The sequence below is a fragment of the Etheostoma cragini genome, chromosome 5 (assembly GCF_013103735.1).
Source record: "Etheostoma cragini isolate CJK2018 chromosome 5, CSU_Ecrag_1.0, whole genome shotgun sequence".
Taxonomy (NCBI): domain Eukaryota; kingdom Metazoa; phylum Chordata; class Actinopteri; order Perciformes; family Percidae; genus Etheostoma; species Etheostoma cragini.
The window spans coordinates 2,619,338-2,624,557 of record NC_048411.1 but is presented as its reverse complement, the minus strand read 5'-3'; the positions used below and the strand labels follow the sequence as shown (position 1 = coordinate 2,624,557).

Sequence of the window (5,220 nt, the reverse complement as noted above, 5' to 3'; positions counted from 1 at the left end):
CAAAGCAGAAAAAAAACAAGAAAAAACTGATTTTTCTAAATCTAGGCCTAGCCTCATCGTTCCCAACTCAGGGGAGATGCTTTATAGACAAATATTGATCCCAATAAAATGGGAAATTATAGTGTTCTAGCAGCAAACTATAAATGCTATGAGCTTTAGGTCCTGACAAAACATTCAATAAGTAGTAATATATAATTATAATCCGCTACTACAGGGTAAAAATGAGCCCCGTTTCCTTGGAGCGGATGACTGTCAAACGTGACATCATCAAGCCTCTTGCGCTGAATGTGCATGGTCACACATCCAGGGGCGGACTGGCCATCGGGGGTTCGGGAGATTTCCCAAATGGCCGGTCTATCACGGGGTGAGCCGGCTGACAGTCATATTTTAATTTCAGATGTTACAGTCGGACGTATAACAGGTCACAGCATGGCCCTCAGCGTTGGCATGGGAAAAAACGGCAAGACACCCTTTAACAGTGTTACGAGTTTTTGTCCACCAGAGGACGCTATACAACGTCCCCGTTGGCAATGCTAGTGTTTAACCCTTTAAGTTTCATATCTTAAGTTTGTATTTTTTCCAGAATTTTAATAGATTTTGATGTTCCTCTGTTCTGTTGTACAATCCAACAAATTATTATCATATTATTTTGGTGACCACAAATAACTAATGTTATGGAAATATGTTTGTTTTGTAATGCTTTTCTGGATATATTTTGGAACATGAATAGTTTTAAAATACCTACAAATAAATAAATAATTTCTGAACAAGATATACTGCAGAAAAAAAAACCTACCTGCAAATATCACTCTGTCCGTCTAGATGTTGATATGACTCTTTCTCTTCAACACCATCCTATAGCCACAACGTTCCACTTCCGGGATTGCTGCAGTGCCGGCCCCTTCCGTTGTCTCTGTGTCGGCGTTCTAGCCTCTGGTGGATTTCTGAGGACTATGGTTACCTGGTCCTCAGATCTCTGCAGGGTAAATCCACACAGCTAGCTAGACTATCTGTCCAATCAGAGTTTCTGTTAGCAACTAAAACTACTTCTGAACGTACAAATGTTCCACCAAAACAACTTCCTTCTTGAGACTATTTAACAGAGGCAACGTGGCGCCGTCCGGCGCTTAGCACCGCCCCCAAGACGATTGTGATTGGTTTAAAGAAATGTAAATAAACCAGAGCACGTTGTTCTCCCATCCCAGAGTGCTATGTGGACTAGCCAGACCTTCTTTAGCGGTGCTGTGGAGGAAGGTCAGCCAATACAAACCTAACACCACTATAACAACACACTTCCACCCATGGGTTCTAAGCACGCACCTTGTTTCCTCTCCCCCTGCTGGGGCTCAGCCTGCCAACTGCTGTCAATCAAAATTACTGCCACGCCCCTCCAGCTGCTGAGGGGAAAATGAGCATTTCTGATATTTTTTCCAAACCTTTTTTCCTTATTTTATGTAAATAGCTAGTAACTAGTAATATAGTAACAATACATAGAAAACAACAACATGTTGACACGTTTTAACGGCTGAAAGGGGAGGAATAATCGTGATTTCAGATGGACTGTAAGGCAGAATGTGGACTTTCCTGTATGCCTCCGGGCCATGATAAACCTGGTTTTTCAGGTACCTGAGGATATTTAAATTAATTAAGGAAAAAGGTTGGGCTACCACCACGAGATTTCAGAACGAGACTTATCCTTTTCCATAATGTAGTCAGACATTTATAACGATCTGAGCCTGTCAATGACAAAAACAGATCTTTTAGTGGATGTACATTGACGATGTGTAATTACCCCGTAGGAATACACTGCAGCCAGTTTCAAGGCTGCAGGGCTGTCCTATTAACAATACATTTAAAACATGTTGACATGTTTCAACGGCTAAAAGGGGATGAATGAATGTGTTTTCAGATGGCCTGTAAGGCAGAATGTGGACCTTCAGGTATGGCTCCAGGCCATGATAAACCTGGTTTTGCTGGTGCATGAGGTGCTGCAGTCCAGACTGCACAACCAGGAACCTGCAGCATCCCTGTCAACAACAACACAGCTACACAGACAGGCTGCCTCTGCACAACCAGGGCTCTGATGTTGGCTTCTGCGACATATGAGAGGATGGAAGCCACGCTGGAGTCCTGCTTTAACAGAAACACAAGCATCAGTAGGCTAGGCATCAAGAAAAGACTGAACCAGGCCAGAGGGTTGACTGGAGTGTTGTTAGCCCTGCCGGGACTCTGCACCTGCCGACAGCAGGGCCATTTCACTCCTGTCCACCCGCCTCAGCACCCAGACTCTTAACGTTACATACACCCGGTATTGCGTTTCCTTCCATCTGAATCCCGTTATGGCCATTCATCCTGAACGTGCCGTTATCTTTCCCTGTAGCCACTCCTTAAACAGTTCACGAACCGAGCGGCGACAACCCCCCGTCCCCAGCGCTCACAGCACAACCCAGCCGGTTCAGAGCGGCTCTGTAGCGGCTGTGTTGCACCGAAAGCTGTCGGCGAACAGTGGGCGCTAAAAGAGCCCGACGACAGGCCAACTCACCGGCTATCAGCGGCGATGTTGCTGCAGGCTGGAGGTCCGCTCCGCCGCTGCCACACCATCCTCCATCTTCCCTGTCTCTCTCTCTCTCTCTCTCTCTCTTTCGCTCACTCGCTCGCTCGCACGCTCTCTCTCTCTCTCTTTATCTCTCTCTCTCGCGCTCTCTCTCTCTCTCTCTCTCTCTCTCTCTCGCGCGCTCTCTCTCTCTCTCTCTCTCTCTCTCTCTGTATCCTCTCTCTGAGCAACTCTCTCTCCCTCGATCTCTGTGTGTGTGTGTGTGTGTGTGTGTGTGTGTGTGTGTGTGTGTGTGTGTGTGTGTGTGTGTGTGTGTGTCTCTCTGTCTCTGTTTCTCTCAATTTCATGTTGCTTTATTGGCATGACAAACATACATAGAAACAACAATGAGTAAATACATCTGCTATAATAATACCAACAGACAGGATACTTATGATATAATTGTATAATTGTAGATACTAAACAAATTATGTGCATGTCCCTCAAAGGGAACTGAAACAATAAAAAAAAGAATAGAAAAATATAAATCATACTTTATAAAATTCTCTATTTATTTTGCCTTGTATTGTGGCAAGACATATTTAATTTCTCTGTGTATGTGTGCGTGTGCTACCAAACTATGCTCCATCTTCCCTGTCTTTGTGTGTGTGTGTGTGTGTGTGTGTGTGTGTGTGTGTGTGTGTGTGTGTGTGTGTGTGTGTGTGCCATCCTCCTCTCACGATCACATCATAATTGGACACAGCAAACAGCCTGTCCACTGTGGCAGGGCTGAGAAGCTTCAGAATTATTGAACTGAATAGGCTGTATTATATGTCTTTCGAAAAATATTTTTATTTTTTTATTTTTTGGGAGCATGCGGTTTTATTGTATGACTTTTACAACAACAAGCTCTGTCTAAAAAAACAGTCTATTTATCTATTTTGACATTTTACAAATGTAGGACAAGTAACAAGTCTAAAATTAAATTCCCTATCATAAGGCTTTATTTTAGTTTTGTATTTATTAGAGTAGAGGCAGAAGTTTAATTTTACACTATTTCACATGCACTTTACAAAAAGTTTTTTTTTTCTTCATTTTTCTAAGTGTTATTTTAAATCGTCTTCCACATTGTTAGGTTGCCTACTATGTCATGTATTTATTATCATTTTTATGATTTTTTTCTGTTTTGCTATTCAAATTTAAAGCTATAGTGCGTAGTTTCTGTCTCCCCCATGAGGAATTCTAAGTAATGTAACATGAATTTAAAAACTGAGTTATTTTTATTCAGGAATTCAATTGGCTGTCATGTAAACCCAAAAATAAAAATACATTTGTGCTCTTAGTTATATGTTGTTGGCTGCTAGTGTGCAGCTTTCTCACCTCCTACTGATGCTTGTGTTTCTGTTAAATCAGGACTCCAGCGTGGCTTCCATCCTCTCATATGTTGCAGAAGCCAACATCAGAGCCCTGGTTGTGCAGAGGCAGCCCGTCTGTGTAGCTGTGTTGTTGTTGACAGGGATGCTGCAGGTTCCTGGTTTTGCAGTCTGGACTGCAGCACCTCATGCATCAGCAAAACCAGGTTTATCATGGCCTGGAGCCATACCTGAAAGTCCACTTTCTGCCTTACAGGCCATCTGAAAACACATTCATTCATCCCTGCAGGCGTGAAACGGGCTGCAATGTCTTCCTATGGGGTGATTACACATCGTCAATGTACATCCACTAAAAGATCTGTTTTTGCCACTGAGAGGCTCAGATTGTTCAAGTGTCCGACTATATTAAGGAAAGGATAAGTCTCGTTCTTAAATCTCGCGGGGGGGGGATCCACACTGAACTCATCTAAACGCTAGCCGTGACACTCTCCCCGACTCTCAGCCCGCTGTCTTACGACAAGTCACATCACGCGAGATTTCAGAACGAGACTCTTTATTTCTCTGTAGTGATGCTTTCCATAATGTAAACAGATACTGAGAACAACAATCTCAGCGGCAAAAACAGCAGATGGACGTTAGCAATGCGTAATTGCCCACAAGGGTCCATTTCCACCCGTTTCATGTCTGCAGGTCTTTCACTCAATACTGACCACATAAAAGTCATTTAGGCACTTAAACATAAGAAATTAAGGTCCAGGTTGAACACACACACACACACACAAATAAGCAGCAAGTAAAAAAATACCTTAAACCAGATTAGCTTTATTGTCTTGGTAAGCAGATGACAAAACACTGAAAGTGAAGATAAAAGATTCTATAAATAAATAGAAAATGAATGAGATGCTAGGAATTATTCATGAAGGACACAGCCTCCACTGAAATAAACTGAAGAATAAATTAAAAAACAGAAGCTACATTATTCTTTTTAAAACCCTTTCAAAAAAATCTGCATAGATAGTCTTGTATTCAAAGTTTGTGTCCTAGGTGTGCAAAGTTGGTGAAATCCCCCCCCCCCCCCACCACAACAATACAGTTCTAAAATGCACACATTCTTGATGAACAAACCAAAAGAATACATGACCCAAAAATATTAGTTTCAAGATTATCTATGATCCTGTACACAGTGACTTGAGGTGATAGAGCATCTTTACTTCATAACTCTGACGTAGTTTTGAAGAGAAGCTAAGGGTTACGTGGAAGCACATGGAGACAGTGTAACGGGAGCTACGCCGTTTTGGCTAGCCAGCCTGTGCA

The 5,220-nt window shown here is 42.5% G+C and overlaps 1 protein-coding gene across 2 annotated transcripts in view; it reads right to left on the bottom strand.

Moving 5' to 3' along the window:
- apba1a (amyloid beta (A4) precursor protein-binding, family A, member 1a) overlaps window positions 1-2,722 on the bottom strand; it is a 34,045-nt gene extending 31,323 nt beyond the window's left edge. For both annotated transcript variants that reach the window (XM_034872938.1, XM_034872939.1), the window contains exon 1: window positions 2,543-2,722. The gene's annotated coding sequence lies outside the window, so the exon portion shown is untranslated. The remainder of the gene's footprint in view (window positions 1-2,542) is intronic.
- Window positions 2,723-5,220: the final 2,498 nt, after the last annotated feature.